Source organism: Melitaea cinxia, chromosome 5 (assembly GCF_905220565.1).
Source record: "Melitaea cinxia chromosome 5, ilMelCinx1.1, whole genome shotgun sequence".
NCBI lineage: Eukaryota > Metazoa > Arthropoda > Insecta > Lepidoptera > Nymphalidae > Melitaea > Melitaea cinxia.
In genome coordinates, this window is record NC_059398.1 from 955,139 (window position 1) to 977,171 (window position 22,033).

At 34.7% G+C, this 22,033-nt stretch overlaps 1 non-coding gene across 1 annotated transcript; it reads right to left on the minus strand.

The window, feature by feature from the left end:
• Positions 1-3,490: 3,490 nt before the first annotated feature.
• On the minus strand, positions 3,491-3,562 carry Trnam-cau. The gene has a single exon. It is a non-coding gene; the product is annotated as a tRNA-Met (tRNA).
• Positions 3,563-22,033: the final 18,471 nt, after the last annotated feature.

Here is a 22,033-nt window from a genome sequence, read left to right on the forward strand (position 1 = left end):
AGTGAAACCCGACAAACACTCAAGGGCAAGATGTCGGGTAGGTATATGGCAGCGTATAACAGCACTGCAGGCTTCGTGAGCGCAGTCGAGTCGGAGGGGAATGACGAGGAGCCACAAACCTTCGAAACACCTGAAGGGGACCCAGTGGTGGTAGTGGCCAGATGCACGAAGGTAATGCTGGGAGACCGGATGCTACGGATGGCGAAAACCATCTCAGGCGACCGGGACGGCTTACTGACCGTGCCCTGGGAACTACCATCACTGGAGTGGATAAACGGGGTACCGGGATGCGGCAAGACAACTCGCATAGTCGGGGACTTCGATGAGGACACGGAGGTCGTGATTACGACCACAGTCGAGGCGGCCAAAGACTTGAAAGAAAAACTGGCGCACCGCTACGGCAACAAAGCCAAGCAAAAGGTGCGTACTATGGCCTCCGTACTAGTTAATGGTTTCAAAGAGGGCTCAAAAATCAACCGCCTAACGGTGGACGAGGCCCTCATGAACCACTTCGGAGCCATAGTAATGGCCGCCCGACTATCGGGAGCACAGAAGGTGGTCCTCATCGGAGACATAAACCAGCTGCCGTACATCGACAGGGACAACCTGTTCGAAATGCGGTACTGCAGACCAACCCAGACAACAACCATCTCGTGCGAGTTGTCATGCACGCATCGTAATCCCAAAGACGTCGCCCTTGCCATCAGCGAAGTTTATAAGGACGTGTACAGCTCAAGCTCAAAGATCCGATCTTTGCGAGTGGAGAGCCTCACGGGCGCGCGTATTCCTGCAGGAAGAGACCGGACCTTATACCTGGTCTTTACGCAAGAGGAGAAGAGGTTGCTGACTGACCAGGGATACGGATCCGGGGAGGGATCGCGCGTCTTAACCATCCACGAGGCGCAGGGCCAGACCTACGAGGACGTCATAGTCCTCCAGACGAAGACGAGGAGGCTCAGGATCCACGACAGCGTTTCGCACGCTGTAGTCGCGGTGACTAGACACACCAACACCTGTGTCTATTACACCGACGACAGGGACGACGCAATTGGTCGCTTTGTGGCGAGGGCAGTGGAGACCACGGACAAGGAAATACTCGAGCACAGTCTCAAGATGGCGATTCATCACAGAGACGCAGCCGTCACTGAGAGTGTGCTCGATATGTTGAAAACTTTTGGCGTGTGAAGAAATTAGTTTCAGTAAAGAAATAGGGTGTACATAAACATATAAAGTTAGTGTTAAATTAAATAGTATTAATTACATATTACAAAACGTGTGCAAAATAATTTTACATGTGTACCAAATTAATTAGGATAAATTATATAATATTGACTACAAAAAGGAAAAAAAAAAAAAAAAAAAAAAAAAATCTTACTAACAGTAACCTACGCTAAGTGTATATTGTAAGTAGGCCAGCAGGCCATAAGTGTATATATAAGGTAACTAGGACATAAGTGTACATATACGGTAACTAGTATATAAGTGTAAATATAAACTTAGATAATAAAACTGACAGTAGGAATACAAAAAATATATAATATATAGTAATTAATATATATAGAAGTAAATTTAGTATAACTTTAAATTTTTGGTCGGTGGACTCACGTAGGATTAGAGATACTAAGTCTAGTTTAATTAGTCCTCTAAGTTGCATGTGTAAGTACCAAGTTATAGAAACTAACAAACTAATATTGGAATAATAAAAGCACGGGCATTATGAGCCCGTGGATATATATTGTTATATAAAAAAAAAAAAAAAAAAAATGTTAATTTAAGACGCTTTTTGTAGTAAATAAACAAAATTATCTTACATCATGTTTTTCTTTTAAAGATTTAATCTTATTTATAAACACAGTTTGTCAAAGTATAAATAAATTTATTTAAAAACACATTACTCAATTGCAAAGTACTTTGAAGATGTTAGCGATGAAAGTAAGAAATAATCTTCTTGAAGATATTATTGATACTCAAAAATTTCTTTGAGAGGCTTTTGTTTTTATGAAAGTAAAATTATTACCTTTTAATAAATAACAGAAAATAGCCTGAAAAGTCACTCTCATGGTTCAATTATTTTTCAGGCAGATACTATTGACATTATATGTTTTTTTTTGTAATATTAATAATAAGATTTAATGGTTTTCACTAGTTCCAAAATATAGATACATGTATAAATAATACTGTACTGTGTGGCTACGGTACTAAAGAATATAGCCACCCACTCTCTTCCCGTGGGTGTCGTAAGAGGCCACTAAGGCATAACACAGTTCCACTACCACCTTGGAACTTAAAAAGCCGACCGGTGGGGGGATAACCATCCAACTGCTGGCTTTGAAATACACAGGCCAAAGACGGGCAGCAGCGTCTTCGGTGCGACAAAGCCAGTACTGCGGTCACCAACCCGCCGGCCCAGCGTGGTGACTATGGGCAACACACATGAGTTCACGCTATTTTTGGCGTAAACTTGTGGAGGCCTATGTCCAGCAGTGGACTGTATAGGCTGTAATGATGATGATGAATGATGTATAAATAATATATATATGTCGGACCCTATAAATTACCCTTAGTAATAAATGTCTTATTATAAGTTTTATGAAATCAAAGGATACGTTTAATATTCCATAGCAAAGACAAGGTTTTCAGGAACTCACAATAGTTTTCTGCGAAAAAACTTTCAAGGAAAAAATAAAAGTTTAAACTTATGTCAAAAACGCAATAAGCGGATTATTAAGAGTGTATGCTAACTGTATGCTCAAATTGCTTATTTTCCACTCGGCAGGATGTCCATATCTTCCAAACTACCGAATATTTAAGTTTGAAATTTATGTATAGTAAAGTTCAGGACATAAACTATCTTTCATATGTTTCGAAAACACGATTCCATAAAATTTTCTTGATACAAAAAAAATCGCAAAGTTACCTCTATTTTTGTATTAAAACCTTAATATCTCAGTAAATATAGAAGTTATGGACTTGAGATTAAGCATGGTAATTGAAATACAATCGAATTGAGAACCTCCTCCTTGTTTGGAAGTCGGTTAAATAGTAACGCACAAGCCACAGAAATCTAAATAAATTGACTTATTATTTAGATTTCTGTGGTACAACCGTACAAGCTGTCAAAAATATTATAAGTTCGGCTCTGCGATTTTTTAAGTAGATAATAGTAAATAATAAAAACTCCTAGGAAATAAAGAATTCGATATCTAACGTTTAGCCGTAATTCGGCCTAAACTAGAAATTATAATTATAAATATAATAAGCAGCAGCACCCAAAGAAAGCCGATGATAATAACCGGTAAAAATATTACTATCTTGAATTGTTTAAGGAAAATCAGTTTTACCAGTTCGACGTTAGATGGTGCTACTATATGTAGTTATGAATATTTATGACAAAATGTAATGTCTATACTCTTATATGTTAATGGCGAAAGACTTATTTCATATTATGAAATCATTAAAAAAATATGAAAAAAAAACGCAAAATGGTTTCTAGCAGAGCGTGGTTTCGATCCACGGACCTCTGGGTTATGGGCCCAGCACGCTTCCACTGCGCCACTCTGCTCTTGACACTAAAGTCGAAATTATTGTATACGTTTATGAGTTAGTGAATACGATGACGTTGCTTTTTTTCTATACTAACGAGTCGAGAATATTACGAGTCGTAACTTTGTAATGTAAATAATTACAATATTTTTTTTTTATAAGTTTAAATGAAATCATCAGGTACTAACTTGAATTGGGTGTGTGAGAAACTCAAATACAACCACAATTAGGTAAAGCTTCGCTCAATATCTTACATGTAACATTAAAAAAGTCTTTGTAATAAAACGAACTCCTACTTGTACTTAGATCATAAACTTTTTTTGTTCTTTTTTTTGTAATAAACTCGAAGACGCACCTTGCATATTATGCATATTACATAGTCACTGTTTAATATCTATGTTCAAAACTATAGCATTTCTGAAATATTAATACGTGATATGATAGTACATGTACAAACAAATTTAGTGTATTTAAAAATATAAAACAACATACAAACTCGTAATAATTAATTTTGACAATTGCAACAAATGTACTTATATAATCTGAATTAAAAAATAGTAAGGGAAGTTACGTATTATTATTTATTACACACACACATACACAACATCTAAATGTGCAAAAGCAATAGACGTACACAAGGTACTTATCCGTTAGTAGGTACAGCTACAGCACGATGGATCACTATTGTGTTGACTCTAATAAGTTTCCCAGCGACGCAGTAAAATAAAAATAAAATACAAAAACCCGTCGATATTGTTCCGACGCGGTGTTGACGTGCTTATTAAGAGGAAATTTTTAAATTGACTCGCTCCATGATTGGCAAGGGAATATTAGCTGGATGCAATTTTGCCACGTTTGCCTCTATAAAGGTATTTCTTAACGCTAATCCATCATTTTCTTTTCGTCGCTTTAGCTCAATACACTTTTCAATATACGTGATGTTGTGGTAATTACGAAATTGTAATGTTTGTTCGATATTTTTTTTTAGTTTGCATGTTTTAGCGCGCGAAGTTATCGTTAGTTATAATTACGTACGCGTGAAACTAGATGGCGTTAGTGGCATGAAAGTTTTAGTTTAAACATTGTAATAAAATTAAAATATGTGTTCATTGTTTTGTATTTCATTATTTGAATAAAATAATTTGGAAAAAATTACTCCATAAGGTTAAGATGAATATCAAATACCTCGAGTCAGCAAAATTAATCACAGTCTAATTTTGAAGTTAGTAATCGAATCAAAGAAAGTGTTTGATATTGTTTTATAATTTTAATATTTTATAACCATATCTAATAACAAACAACGTTTTCCAAACAAAGTAAATAATCAGACATCATCATGTACTCTTGAACTTATTTTATTAAAATTAAACAGAAACAGTGTAATATTAGAAGACGCGACGGCAGCGACCCTAGCGGCGGTCTCAGCTGTTCCCCGTAGCTTTATTATTGTCGCATTTCCAATATATCCAATATTTTCCCGTTTCATCTCGCTTCCATCTCATTACGACGTGACGGCGCTAATCCGCCGGGAGACGGCTAATGGAGGTGATCATGTGTCCTACGCACTGAAACATGACGAATTAGCCGAGCCTCGGGGACGTTAATAAACGAAAAAACATCTCGCACCTCGATATAAATCAACAGGAATGTGCCAATAATATATAGCGCCGAATATCCAATAATTACGAGCCAATGAGCCGGCCGGTAACAAATCAACTCGCGCGCATACTAATGCCTTATCCTAACATCAGATTAAAAAACATCAATACTTGTCAATAGTGCTCGCCTCCCACGTAATTATAGACAGTATCCCGGGAGGCCGGGCAGCGGGCTTATAGTATATCAAGCGGTTATAATTGAAGGAGTGGATCAAATGAGTAATATTAATTGGTGATGCGCCCGCGCGGCTGATCCGATCGGCCATGATGCGCGTATATCACGGGTATCTCGATTGTTCGGATCTAGTTCTTATTGGAAATGAATTACTTGATTTATTGTTTTTTATTATTTATTACTATTTTAAAATGTATTTTTGACTTGGTACTGTTTAGGATGTAAATTATTTTGAGTATTTTAGTAAATGGGTAAGTTGCTTAAAAGTACATAATTATACTCATCGGATGTATACCTGTGTTGATAAAAGATTATTTTGTTGTCATATTTAAAAAAAAATACATTTGGTTAATGAACCATGTATTTCGTTTAGTTAGTAGAGCTATAAAAAAATAAAACGCAAGGGTTCGATATTTAAATTAAATTTCTATAATTTTTCCATTTTCCTTATCATTTACATCGAATACTTCGCAAATATTCATTTAAAACGATCGAACTATCGACACGTTCCAAATTTAAAATTAATTCGAGAAATAATACAACGTAAAAGTTTAAAACGAAATTCGAAATTCAAAAACAAATAACACTAAACACTTCAACATAAAAGTCATAACTTTTTAATTTGCGTTTAACGAAACAGTATCGCGATTAACTCAGTTAATATGCAATTTAAAAACCGAACAAACGAATGTATGTAAATTGCTCAGCTATGTAAAAGCCGGCGATAACCTTGCAAATTTCAAATACGTTCTATTTTCAACAAATTGAACCATATTGCGTTACAATACGATTTGTACGGATGTATTGAAAACATTGTTGGTTCAGAGTGAGCTGGAAACAAGTACGTTCAGAAACTGCTTACACGAATTAGCGCGTCAGAGGGGCGAAAGGGGGCAAAATTAGAAAATTCTCCTCCTCCTACGTTCCGCACGTCATAAACTGACAATTTACGATAACACCCGGATTAGCCTGTTTGTCTGTTATGCGTCCGAGTATGATGGTGTCGGGGGGTTCTGAGGGTGCGGGGGGTGTTGGGGGTAGGGGATGTTTTACATTTGCATCCGCGAGCACCTCCAATCGGATTGATCAAATGTTTTTGCGTTCCGAAACTAGATAGCTGGCCTTCGCGAAAATACGTGTTGAGTGAATTTGAGGGGTCTAGTTTAGTAATCATATTTATTAATTTTATATAAGTTTTATATGAAAATTTATAATAAAGTAATGTAATAAAAAGTTGGGTACGATGTTTTTTGTATTGTTAAAAGTTTTATGCCTTTTTTATTATATTTTTAGCGGAAATATAAATTGTAGATATAGCTACATAAATTGTAAATAATAGGTACTAATACTGATTGAAGTTGATTTCATTTTCGGAACTGCATTTCGAAGTAATAAAAAATTTACTCAATGGCCCCCAGTAGGATGTTTTCTTGTGTCAGAAAAACACACTATACACAAGCATAGACGGCAGGATCAGGACAGACATTTATATGGCCAATGCAAATATCTGTCATGAGCGGGGATCGAATCCGCGACCGTCATCGCAACGGCCAACGCTGTGACCGCTGCGCCAACGCGTCGTCAAAATATAATGATTAAGAACTAATTATATTTTAAATTATAATATAATATTTTTCTTTATAATTAAAGAAGAAGAAAAATCACCATAAAACAGACACTGCTCCGGTCAATAATATGGTTAAAACTTAAAAACGCCGCACCGCTGATCACCGACATTACGCAAAGCACACTAATAAAATAACCGCGAAGGTGTTTTATTGTCAAATTAATTTGACTACAAAGTCGTTTGCTTTGTCCTCGTCCACATCTATGTAGGCCATTAAACGTTACGGCGACCATGCTTCATAAAGAGTACGGCCGTAAAAGTTAACTATCCGTCTCGCGTCCCGCGTCCCGCTGTCCCGCCGTCCCGCCGTGTCCCGCGCGCGCCCTGCGGGACAGATTTGAGCGTATTTCGTGTACTGTCAAATATTTTTTTTGATACCATTGTCGTTATTTAAACAAGGCTCGGATATGTTTGCGGTGAGAGGTATTCGTTTTATTATATTTTGATTTTATTTTTCGTTTAGTCATTAATGTAATGGTAAGGTTAAATGTTGTTAAATTATATAATTATGATTTCGTAGTGACTTGTGTATTAATACAAAATAACTTACCTTAACATATATATCTAGTCATTTTGTAATTTGTTACTTAAACTGTTAATGCCTATAGAGGCCTACCACTATGTATAAAGAAAATCTGTCTGCTGTCAATTTATGTATTGTTTAATTTTTATATAATTTCAATAATTTATTGTCGAGAATAATTAATAAAACAAGGCTTAATATTTTAAAAAAACTCATATGAAAAATATTTTTATTGTAGTATAAGTATTCTAATGTATCCCATTTAGTTCTTAACCATGTAACTACTCATATTTGTAACGAACATTCTTGTAGCTTTTTCCGTCATAATTATTATATAAAGTAAGCTATGAGTTAAAAAACGAGTGTTCTTTAAACCACACGACTGAAGTAAAACTTACGAAACATACTCTTTCTATCTTCACTAACTTATATCTCCCTCTCAACTTCCGTTCACCTCGCCCGATCACACTTTTCGTAACGCTCTTGTCTTAACCAGCTTACTCCCCCAAGTCAAGCGTACGTAAAGCAGTTTTACTTAAAAAAACTGCAATAGTTTTGTAAGTATGTCCGGAGTTCGTTTGTGGTCACCGCTTTGCTAATTTTCTTAAAGGGCGACCGCTACCAAGCTTTGTAAATAATCGTCGCGCTAAAAGAAAAACCCCAGCAAATCTACGCGATTAACATAAAAACCATCTAAACAGACCGACGGAAGCTCCGTCTTCCTTCCGAGATATTTGTTGAAAAAAAAAAATTGACTCGACTTCCGTCCGACATTTTGTCTGGCGTTAACAAACAAACCTCGCTAATGTTAACTGGATGTATAAAACTTTAAATGAGCGTTGTTTTGTTTGTTATCAGCGATTTGTTTACACAATTTTATTATTATTTTTTCCTTGGATAACTATCTCCAACCCGCGTATTTCTTCTGTTGCATATTTTAATATAACAATGTTCACATCCAAGAGTATGGTGTATCAGCTGTGTTACCATGTTTTTAAAGGTTTCTTTGCACTAAGATATGATCGAGTAGACATTACAATTTCAAGATGATGGCACTATAACAATGAAACGTTGGCGCATACGTCACATTGGCTGTTGCGCTAGCGGTCGCAAACTCGATCCCCGCACATGACAAACATTTGTATTGGCCACACAGATGTTTGTCGTGGTCTGGGTGTTTGTACTTGTGTGTTTGTGGACTTCCGACACAGCAGAAAATCCTACTATGGGACGTTTAGTATGAAGCGTTTATTTATTATGATTTATAATATATTCGTTGTTAAAAATAATACAGTTGACTAAAAAACAATTATTAAACTATTAATCAACGGCTGATGTAGCATTAAGAGGAATGTAAAGCTATAAATCTAAAAAAAAGTATGAAGTACAGGCAATACATTTAAAACATTACCTAAACTATAAATGAATGAACCTGCTAATGTCCCGGTCATAGCCGAACAAAGGCATATGACGACAAGGCTTATCCGCAACGTCGACTGTCGACGTTAAAATCTAATCATTTGATAAGATGATTTAAATGGATGATAAAGATGGCAATGATCAAATACTGGAACTCAATTCAATAAATAAATCAGGTACGGTGGTACAATAAAAGAGGTAAGGTATTAAGGTGGTACCCACATGAGTGTACCGGTGTTTGTACCAGAGTACACCACTAGTACGAAACGGTAATGGTAAGTAATGTTTGTTAAACTTAAATCATGTTTTACGGTAAAAATATTTAAAGTTTGTTGTTTGAGTTAAAATAAAACTAACTCACTATATAATTGAATTATGATTATAATTTATTCTAGAAATTAACACACTTTTTCATAGTTTAATAGATTGTTGAAAGAATGTATGCTGTAGTTAGTATGTATCTATATATTTTTTGGATTTTTAACATCTCTTTGTATCCTAAGTGTTTCATGCATCTTCAGCCCTATCTAGTAGTTTTGAGTCAATATCGAAACGTTCAGAATACATCATCGTAGATATTTTAATTAAATCCGACATATAAACGATCGCACGGCACGCTAGAGAAATCACACGACCTCTAGCAGACACGTCGCGTCGTTAAAATTTACGAATAATTTCGCCCGCAGAAGCCCCCAATCCTCCAGACATCTGTTCCGAAACGCAATAAAAGTAGACGGCTGCAGAAACATAGAATTTTATCACGGCCGTGTCCATCATAAACCATCCCTCGCCGGGAGGGGGCGCATAAAAGTTTACAGACATTCGGCTAATAAATCGTGTCAAATAAATAAGTGTTGAGTCGGTTGCCGGCATATTGATTCGTCATGTGCCGCCTTAGAGAGGGGGCGCGGGGCCGGGTGGTCATAAAGGTGCGTAATGGCCGCCGTCGGAAGACAGCGCAGTGGCGCGCATCGATTAGCGCTCGAGTCGCCGGCAGCCGCCGACGCAACGAGCCCAACACGACGACCGAACCTTACGGGAGCAAGCTCGCTCTTACCACCGACCAAGGCATCTCCAGATCCCAACGCTTCATATTTAAATTTCAAACCACTTTAGTACCGATCGTCAAATCTAGGTGGCGCTAGTGGTAACATATCGTTTCAAGATTAAAAGGTGCACAATAAAACGTTAATAGTAAATAATTGTGTCATGGCGAGTTAATAACTATAAATCAAACGCTATCGAATCGTAGTTATTAGAGTCGGGCGGGATATAAAACGTCGTGTTATCCAATGCGCTTTTTGTTTATTGCGAATTATACTCGGACGCGAGCTCGCGTGCCGGTTCGATCTAAATCTCTCGTAGTGGTCGATATGAGGAATTTTAATAAAACGGAAGGTTAAGACGATTGTTGATATTTATCGATCTGACCGGTGTCGTGTGTCGTGTGTCGGTGCCGGGGTCCGTGTGTCGCTTGACGTATTATTGCAGTAAATTACAATATCATTATTGTCGCTTGACTTGTCTCAGGATTTCCAATAACAAATAACCGTTTTTATAGCAAAGTATTGATATACAGGCTGCGTTCTAAAACGAATACGAAAAAATTATCGTAAGTAGAAATGGCGTTTGATCGAAGATTGATTGAACACTTTTTTAAAATGAGCTAATTTGATTACACTATTCAAACAAAATATTACAAGTTAAAATATGATTGTGAATTATTCTATACGTGTCTACTTTATTAATAATTAGGTACTAACAAATCAAAGACGATATTTCGAACAGAGTCAGAGTTAACAAGGGAATAATATTCTTCGATCACATAACATCGTTCCTACATCATAAATTTAATTATAAATTAAAAATTATTAGACATTCAAATATAATAACGAACCATCCTGTGAACTATACGAAGGTCCTCACATCGCTCCACGGACGTTGATTAAAATCTCTCAATACATTCACACAAAGCTTTACTTTGATATATTTATAAATCTTATGAACCGTCCAACCCGACGACCTGATCCATAACACACCATAACCGCCTTTATCACCTGCACAGCTGGGATGAAATTAGCGTGGAATTACATAAATATCTGCCTACCACCTGTCAAGTGATATATCGACTCTAAATAACATATCTTATTTATGTTGAATCGAAAACAAAATGTAAAAAATATATATGTATTATTATAAATAATCGGTCCGTCTGTGGGTGGACGACTGAATTTGTACTCGGCCTTGTATTACATATTGTGTGTTTGTTGGTTTGAGATAAATTGAGTTAGATAATGTTCTTTTTATTAGCTAGCCTAATGTTATTGTTTACAATGACATACGTTGCAATCGAACAATGAACTGTTGCTTTCTGGGCCTGTTGCACCGTTGTGGATAACGCTATTTGACGGATTACGGTATCAAACAGATAAAAATATATGTAACTTTTCTTTTCGACCATCGAATTGTACTACATTTATGAGATAATATTATGTTTATAAAAACACCTTCGCAAATAATGTACTATTTTAGAACAAATTTGGTTAGCATAAAAAAGGTTATAGTGAGCCAACATTAACAGATAGACATATGCTGTTGCGGACTTTTTTTTAGAACTTTTAAAGGGGAACAATTCTGTGGTACATGATTTTTGCGAAACTTTTAACTGTTTACGCAGCGCAAGCAGCGGAAGCTCTCAAAAAGAAAAAACCTCGATTGTGAAACATTCTTCATTGGTGCTCCGCTCCTATTGGTTTCAGCGTGATGATATATAGCCTATAGCCTTCCTCTTTTAATGGGCTATCTAACACTGAAAGATTTTTTAAAATCGGACTAGTAGTTCTTAAGATTAGCGCGTTCAAACAAACAAACAAACTCTTCAGCTTTATAATCGCAATGATGAATCTTTAACGTGTAGTTTCTTAACTGAGGCGAAACATAATGCGACCCTAATGGCCTATTCTAATTTCTTCTGTTATATTTTATTCGTGACATATGTGCTGGATAAATTTTGTCACAGTCAGTGAAACATACTCATAATGTTACTGTCTTTTATTAGCTGTTAACTAGTGTTTCTATTTTTACGATGACATACGTTATAATCGAATAATGAAATGTTACTTTGAATGAGTTATAAACAATTGGTTATCTTGTTAATTGTAAATTCGATTTTTGAATATGACAATTTTATTTTTAAGCGATTCGTATGTTTATGTCCCCTGGCTGTTATTATTGTTACGTTGTAAGTTTATAAGGAATTAAAATTATTTTTGTTATGTTATACTGCACGATGTATTTGATTATTTGATTAATTATTGGATTTTTTTTCTCAAAAAAGAATAACTGTTCACTGTCTTGGAAAACGTTTCTGTTTTACAATGCATATAATATTAATATGACGAACAAAATATACATAACGAAGGCGAGACAGACAGGATATCAAAGACAAAAATTCTGTAATAGTTCCATCGAGAAAAAAAACGCAAACTAAAATATTATTCTTATGTGTGTATATAAGATTGAAATATTTCAAGGATTTAACATTTTAAAGGTGGCCTTCACGATTTCACGCCATAAATATTAAATGTAAATTCTGATACGAATTCTTTTGTCCTTTTTTATTAATTAAATATTGGTAGTTTTTATTTATTTAAGGTCATATTTTTGTAGTAAAACTTTAAGCACATTCGAATTGGAAATCTGGAAGAGCCCGACTGGGGTAGTACCTCGACCTTACAGAAGATCACAGCTAAATAATACTGTTTTCAAGCAGTATTGTGTTCCTGTTGGTGAGTAAGGTGACCAGAGCTCCTGGGGGGATTGGGGATTGGGTCGGCAACGCGCTTGCGATGCTTCTGGTGTTGCAGGCGTCTATAAGCTACGGTAATCGCTTACCATCAGGTGAGCCGTACGCTTGTTTGCCGACCTAGTGATATAAAAAAAACTCGTAAACGATTACCGTAGCCTAGGTATAGACACCTGCAACACCAGAAGCGTTGCAAGCGCGTTGACGACCTTCTCTGGAGTGAACTCTGGCCGCCCTACTCAACTCTATTATTATATTCGATTTTGTAGTATTAATAGAATAAATTAAATATTTTTGTCCAAAGAGATTACGGTGACATTTATTTATAAAATATTATACAAACAAGTTAATTGAGTCGTATCACGATCGCCTACGTAGTGACAGGCGAGTGACGACGTGCGCTCCATGTGTACATAATAATGTGTATTTATGGATATGTTTAGACAGATTTAGGTGAAATTCTATGCTTGTTTTTTCATACAACTAGGTCGGCAATCAAAGCGTCCGGCTCACTTGAAGCGGTTACCGTAGCCCGCAACATCCGAAGCATCGCATTGCCGACCCCTAATCCCAATCCTCCCCCAGGAGCACTAGCTCACCACAGGAATACAAAACTGCTTGAAAGCAGTATTATTTAGCTATGATCTTCTGTAAGGTCGAGGTTCTTCCCCAGTCGGGGTGCTCCAGATTTTATTAGTTGATAGTTAATACAAAAATTGTGAAAAAAAATATGTTTTTGGGATTATCCGCCACGATATGTATCTTACAAATATTATGATATACAAATAATTTATTTCTATTTCACAAATATTTTTTATTAATCTGGTATTTTTGACGTGTCAAGGATTATTAATAAAGTTACATTTAGGAGGAAGATTTATTTTACACAAAATTTATTTTATTCCCGACAAAAATAAATGACATAAGTTTACGTTATTAATACACGACTTATATATTATGTATATCTTTATATATTTTCATCGTGTACACATAACATTATACCGTGCCCACAACGACGTCAATCATCTGTGTTCGACATTACTTTCATTAAACTCAACAAACATACAACTCGCATTGTTCGAAATTTAACTTGAACGGGACATTAATATGAATTTTAATCATAAAAATTATTAATATCCTTATATATCACAACCTTTTTCGGGACAATCCGTTCAACCATTAAAGCGGGACATAATTCAATACAGATCGTGTCGCGAGGTCCCGAGTCTATGACACTCCCGCTAAATCTCTCGGAAGGCGGTCTCTAACATCGTAAATTATTATTTTGTAAATAAAAATAATGAAAATAAAAAAACCGCGTCCCGCGTCCGGAAACATTTGTCCCGTCACGGATAATCCGGGACACTTGATTTATTAATAATTAACGCGTTATGTTCCTACTCATGCGACTTTATTTTTACTTTTTATATGATATTCAAATGTTTATTTTCCGACTGACTGACCGAGTGATACCTACCATATACGATATACCATATCGATGGTAGTTTTACGTTTACTATAATTCATTTGTTAAAACAATCATAATACGATGACAATTCAAAGATGCTTTCGAGGCCAATTTTGATTTTGAAACATATTTTTATCTGTATGTTACTACAATCCCGCCCCGGCTTCGCATGAGTATTTAAAAAAATATCAAAATATTTATTTTATCTATTTTTTTTTTTTTTGAAAATATAATATAGCTTATGTCACCCGCGGATAGTGTAACTTCCCAACAGTGAACGAAATTAAATAGGTTCAGTAGTTTCGGAGCCAATTAAATGCAAACAAACAAACAATCAAATCTTTCCTATTAGTATATTAGTATAGATTCAACAATTGCTATGTTTTGACTTATGTTATTTTACTATTCCATTTTATTTCCGACTGACTGACTGATTGGTACCTACTAGTACCAAAGACCATATCGGTGGTAGCTTTAACCATAATTAATTGGTTAAGACAATCTAATTAGTTAACTCTCCAAAAGGTCTATCTGTTCACTTAAAGTTGTTTCGAGTTTTTAGTTAATACTTTTAATCCAATCTTTTTACGTTTACAAATTGAGATACAATATAAAAAAGGTTATGTGTGTAAACAAGTTGAAAGGCGTACAATGTTCATTCTTATTGCCGTGAACACAGCGTCTATTTTTACCTGTATTAGATATTATGTTGATAAATAGAGTTATTGTACATTATATTAGGTCTGCATCTAATTTACATTGAATATTAATAATTGTGTTTGCGAGGAAACGAAAAAAATCGACTTTAATTACATCGACGGGTAAAACAACGTAAGTAGACGAAAAAAATTGAGTAAGGTGACTAGAGCTCCTGGGTCTCATAGGGGTCGACAATGCGCTTGCGAAGCTTCTGGTGTTGCGGCTATAAGCTACGGTAATCGCTGACTATCTATATGATACATCTAGTGATATTAAAAAATATATTTTTTATTTATTTAACCACCATACGATAACTTCCATAATTCTCTATATAAAAAAATATTTATCATTTATACTTATTTGCATGCCGTTTTTTTTTTTTTTTTTTTTTTTTAAATATACCTTTATACGCCATAAGACCACGCTAACGGTCACGACTAATTACAATGCTTAACAAATGCACACTCCCAATCGAATCCAAATAATAATTTCGATTTACAATTACTCAGTCAACACATTGATTAGCAAACGAGCCGATTATGATAACACGCTATCACGTGAGAGCACGCCATCAATTAAACTATAACGTAACTTGTCAAACAACCGATAACAGCGATAAATTTACCGGTTTTTTTTACCGATTAAAACCACAAATACATTTGCATTATCCCATACACAGACTTGATACAAAGCATATGCGCTTATTTGAGCGTGGCGGTTTTTTTTTTAAATTTATTATAGAGTTTGGTTATCACCGAAGAGGTTATATATATATAAGTTCCTGTAATGTTGAATAAACGAGATCTATAGATTATGGTCCGTAGTTCAGTGTTTTTCTAAGCTTTGCATCCTTTGGTGGTCCTGATTAAGGGTATTCCGATGATTGAATGTTTCACTGTATGAAGTTGTATGGATTTTTTTTTTGAATTTTTGAATATTATTTTTGTTTTTGTAGTGATTTTATTTGTTTGGAAGTCTATCTAAAGAGTTTAATTATGTATATAAAGACATCTACGATGTGGAGTAAGACGAATATATACATATGTTATGTACATAACACATGTAACTTAACATACAACATACTAACTTAAAAATATATCTTAATCTGCCTTTTTTTGCCATTACCTTTTTGCATTATAAACACATTTCAAAAAGTATCACTCATCTTCAGTCATCATCATCATTATCATCATTACAGCCTATACAGTCCACTGCTGGACATAGGCCTCCACAAGTTTACGTCAAAAATAACGTGAACTTATGTGTTTTGCCCATAGTCACCACGCTGGGCAGGCGGGTTGGTGACCGCAGGGCTGGCTTTGTCGCAGCGAAGACGCTGCTGCCCATCTTCGGCCTGTGTATTTTAAAGCCAGCAGTTGGATGGTTATCCCGCCATCGGTCGGCTTTTTAAGTTCCAAGGTGGTAGCGGAACTGTGTTATCCCTTAGTCGCCTCTTACGACACCCACGAGAAGAGAGGGGGTGGCTATATTCATCTTCAGTATGTAAATGAAATTAATTCTTGATATTAATTCTTATTATTTTTTTAAATACCGTTGTTAGAAGCGAATTTAAATCACCCATTGAACACGACAAAATATCGCAAACCGAAAATTGACTCCTAAAATAAAATACTAAAGAATTTCGAATAATCCCAACTGTGTATAGAAAAAGTTCTAGAAAGATCTCCCATGATTTTTACAACAACGACACGAGGGCGAAAAAGTAAAATTTATTACGATTCAAACAAAGGCAGTGCATCACTCGTCATAAAGACCAGATTAGAGATGTCACTTGTGGCAGATTTACGACGAGATGCATAATAGTTGTATGAGACGTTCGTGAGAAATGGATGAATTAATACTTTTTTTGTATGAATAATAACTTGATATTGATTAAAATGTATTCATGAAGGTTGGTGTGTGTTTGAATCGAAACTTCTCAAGAATCGTTGTGATTTGAAAATCGAATCAAAAATGCGTCATGATAAATAAATAAATTCATAATGTCAGAGAAAGAGATAGAATATATTAGGTACTGCTTAAAACGCGTAAGCGACGCGATTTGCATGGCGCTTACGACCTTTTTCACGAGGCTGTGATCATTGTCCGATGGAACAAATCGCAACAACCTACCTTCGTACGACGTTTCAGAAGTTTCACTTCTGCCGTGTGTGAAATTGCATGCGAAAAGTACAGTAAAACGTTCTTTGATCACAATAAATTTTAGATTATGACTTCCATATTGTTAAAGAAATATTGTATAGCTAAATTAATTATATAATTAGTTATATACATTCTTGCGTAAGCTGTGTGGCAACGGCAGTAAAAAGGGACTAAGGGATAACACAGTTCCATTACCACCCTGGAACTTAAAAAGCCGACCGATGGCGGGATAGCCACCCAACTGCTGGCTTTGAAATACACAAGCCGAAGAAGGGCAGCAGCGTCTTCAGTGAGACGAAGCCAGCCCTGCGGTCACCAACCCGCCTGCCCAGCGTGGTATTTATGGACAACACACATGATTTTACGCCATTTTTGGCGCGAACTTTTGGAGGCCTGTGTCCAGCAGTGGACTGCGATAGGCTGAAGTGATGATGATGATGAATCTTGCGTAAAATATAAAGTAACATCTTTTTCAATTGTAAGGGCTTTTAAAGTTTACTAATAGCTATTCTGTGTATATATTGCCAGCTGTAAAAAATAAAGTTTTACTTAGTTTTTTAGGGATTTCAAAAATAAAGTAATAGCTATAAATATGATTAGCTTGTAATTTTGTTTTGAGACTATTATTATATCTGTTGAACGATAAAATTATTTCTTAAATTAAAATATTTTTGAAACAAACTATCACAAAGTAACCAACGTACTTACTTATATACTTAGTAAAATATTTAATTGAAATGCCTAAATTGATAAAGCTATGAAAAAGAAACCTTTGTTATTTAATAGGGCAGAGACCTACATACTCTATACGTGTGAAAGGTGAGATGTGTCGGTATGTTTCTTAAAATTATCCTCAATATTATTAAACTAATTGAGTTTATTTTGTTATCGTATTTTAACATCCCAATAATTATTTTTTGTTTGTGGTTAAAAACAAAGTTATTGTAAGAACAATATAAATATAAATACTTTATAAAGTACTCAGGCCAAAGTGAAATTACCCATTCTGTAAACTTAAAAACCTTTTACTTTAACGAATGATTTCAATTTGTAAACTAACTTGATTTAATTACCCTAATATTGTCAGTAAGCAAACTCCGCCCCCATCGCTAGCGCCATCTATGATTCACTGCGCTAAATCTCAGTGTTACAAACATTTTGAGGTTATGTATAAACATTTTAACATAAAACTAAAACAGAGTCCTTGCAAGTCATAAAACATTCAAAATATAAGATAAATATTTTTTATCTACATCGTTATAACCATATTTTTACATAAAAATTAAGTTTTCTTTACAATTAAACGTCTAAGTACAGACTGTTCAAAACACATCAATACACATTGTTGGTTAACTATAACAGTATTATGACTAAATCATAATTTACATAAATGTTAAAAAGTAAAAGTTAAACAGAATAACAACTTACCAGGCTGTTTATTGTAGCTTGATTTATTTAAAACACAATATTAGGAATGGAACACGATTGTGACTCAGCTCACCTTGCGTCAGTGGGACAGAGAGCGTTCCGAAGTTAGCCGAAGTCCGTGGCCCGTCCCTCGTCGGCCCGCCCCCGGCTTGACTGATTCCTCTGACAGACGCGCGAGAAGCGCCCGCTGTTTTGTACGCGTGGCGCGAAACGCAAACATTTTCGCGCGTCATGCGAACATTTAAAAATCGAAATGAAACGCTTATATGAAACTTTTTAGCTGTATGTGCGAATGTTTTCATCATAGGTATTAGGTAATAAAGAAATGACTAAAAGTTTTATTTTTATAGAACTCATAATTTATTACTCGTAAAGATAGTGATTAGTGAACGAGTGATAATGAGTTACATCGGATATAGTTGGAGGTTTCTTTTGTGCCTCGAGCCCGTGCTGTGGTATATTGAGGGGTAAATAAATTAATGAAAATAAAAAGGTAGATGACAAGTCCGTGTAACCGGTCGACGGGAACAGATTTAAATCGTTGAGCAGGTAAGTCGGACAATGGCCATCGAGCCACGATTCGCTTAATTAAACATGATAAATAAAAAACCCATAAGCAGACCATCGTACATTCAAGATCGGGCAGCTGACTGCGTTATTTTGCTTTGTACATGTTGCGAGCTACTAGATAGCACAGATTTTTATTTTTTATTTAAGCGAAAACTTTTAGAACTTTCTTACTGAACTATTATTAGCAAACTCCTTTGTTTTACGTCCTTCATCAAGTTACGCTAAAGTTTTAAAACACGTGTATTTGTAATTTCTTGACGTGTAGAAAAAGTTACTTGAATATTGAAATGTTCTGAACTATAAATAGTACACACATTTTCTTACGCTAATAAGTGTAATTAATTAACTTGCGTTAATTACTACTTTTGAATAAAAATGTTAACAGCAGGATGGACAAATAAGGTTGCTTAGCTCGGTAAGAGATGGCGCCACCTGTCTCACACAAGTATGTAAACTCTAAAGAAGTAATTGAAATAAATTAACAAGCAAGCGACGCATGTCATTTTAAATATGATATTACATATTTTTAAATATAAATGTAATATTAACATAAAACTGGTACTTTTAACATATTCATAATTATATTGTAAGTTTATTGCTTAACACATACCTAATTGTTTTCACTCCTGGAATTAACATAATATTGTTGTTCAATATGGAATGTTTTATTAATAAAATTATATTTTAAACTATTACGCCATTACATGTAAAAACGGCAAAAAGTTAGTAGGTACATGTTATTTGTTTGCAGGTGCAACTTAGGCCAGGAAACTATTTATAATTACATATATGGAAACCATTGAAAAAACACATAACACGAAAGTATTATTTTTTACAGTAATTCAGTCAAAATGCAATAAATTATTATAATCATGTTTAGTAAAATGTATACGTATGTTTTCTTTTTACGGAGATAGATGGCGTTACAGGTTCTAAGCAACCGAGTATTTGAATGTTGAATGTTATTTACGTATTGAATTTAATTAATAAATTAATTATTTGTAATACAATATTAATCAATAAAAAATTAAATAGCTATACTCATATAACTACACTATTTCAATAAACGCATACCTAAAAGATACGCAGAGGACACCTACTTTATTTTTTTTAATAAGTTTTAAGCCTTTATGTTAATTTGTTCTAATCTATTATTCTTTTTAAATAATTGATTGATTGATTGATAATTTGATAAGTAAGATAATTTTATAAAGTTTTTTTTTAAATATAGAATTAGAAAAAAATACAAATAAAAAGAATTTATGGAAATTCTAACTCGAAGAGCGGATTTTTGTTAACGATAGCGCTAAGCTTATCTCATCCGTGATTTACTGGAGCGACATTATCGTCATCGTATTTTATCTTACCGATACTTTACTTATATCACGACAAAACTTTGGAAACCAAATTAAACATAATATTTACTAATATTATAAATGCGAAAGATTGCGAAGATGAATGACTGTTTCACTCGTCTAAACGAAATCTACTGAAGTGATTTTAATGAAACTTCGTCTGTAGATAGCTAGAGAACCAGAACAAAACATAGGCTTTACCTTCTGTTATTGGTTTTGGCTGTTTAAAAATGGTAACGCTTAATATGACCCAGGTAGTCTTATACACAAGATTGGTGGCTTAGTAAGGAGATAGCAAACATTTTAACTTTGTGGTTTTATGTTTTAAAATAGTAAACTTAATTAAAACAGATAATTAAAACAGATAAATAACTAGTTTTAAGTCTAAGTGAACGTAAAAATTTACGTCTTTTAACTAAAGTTTTTATTTGGATTTTAATTTTGCACCTTCTAATCAAAAAAAAAAAAAAAAATATAATAATAATTACGATATTTAAGTAACAAAAAATAAGTTAGCCTGTGCGAAGGCATTGCTCGAGTGCTGATATCATCAGAGTTTAATTACGTCAGAAATTCTTCATTTTTATATTCTATAAGGACTGTATGAAGCAGCGACATTGTTGATAAGTGTCGCCGTCAATGTTCTGACATTTCATTCTTAGTGAAATATACCTGTACTGTTTGTTACAAAATTATTTATTCATTTAGATAATTTTTTTATCGGTACCTCGGCTCGTTTATCTCGCACATAAATTACTGATAGGCTTTATCAGCAGGAGAACAAATAGACTCAACTACTAAATCACAAATTTTTAATTCACAGGTTTTGACATAAACATCTAACGGTAAAAGTGATTACTGCACTGAAAGCTGTTATATCCCATCGGTAATCTCTCAGATTACTGTATAAGGAAAAGGTGCAATGTGCTTACACAATGTGGATTTTCATTATATATTTTTTGAAATATTTTGATAACTTTTGCATGCTTAAATTCACTTACATCATTAATTTATAAGAAAGTCTAGCTGACTCGGCAAACGTTGTCTTGCCGCTAAACGCTATTTAAAAATAGGGGTTGGTGGTAGAAGGGTAAAAATTTAGGATTTTATGTATTTTACGTCGTCACATCAAAAATAATAAAATAAAAAATAAATAATTTCACTAAAAATTAAAAAAAAATTAGGCGTGGACTACCCTTAACATTTTGGGGGATGAAAAATAGATGTGCTTCGATTCTCAGATCTACCCAATATGCATTCAAAATTTCATGAGAGTCGGTCAAGCCGTTTTAGAGGCGTTTAACTACAAACACCGCGACACGAGAATTTTATATATTAAATTATTTTGGTAACACTTACAAAGTGTCAAAATGAAAGCAAGTAACACGTAAATATTTGTACGTGGAATATAAGGTACTCGTATCTACCAAGAACAATAATGAAGCAATTTTAAAACGAAGACAAACGTCAATAGCCGTGTTTTGGGGGGAAAAAAACGTAATTTCGTAGGCGATACCCTGGCAATCTAACTTAGCTCGTTGTCGCACCGTTAGTGTTGCCGGCCACTATCGGGTAAACAGCGAGGGTCGGCATGGGGAAA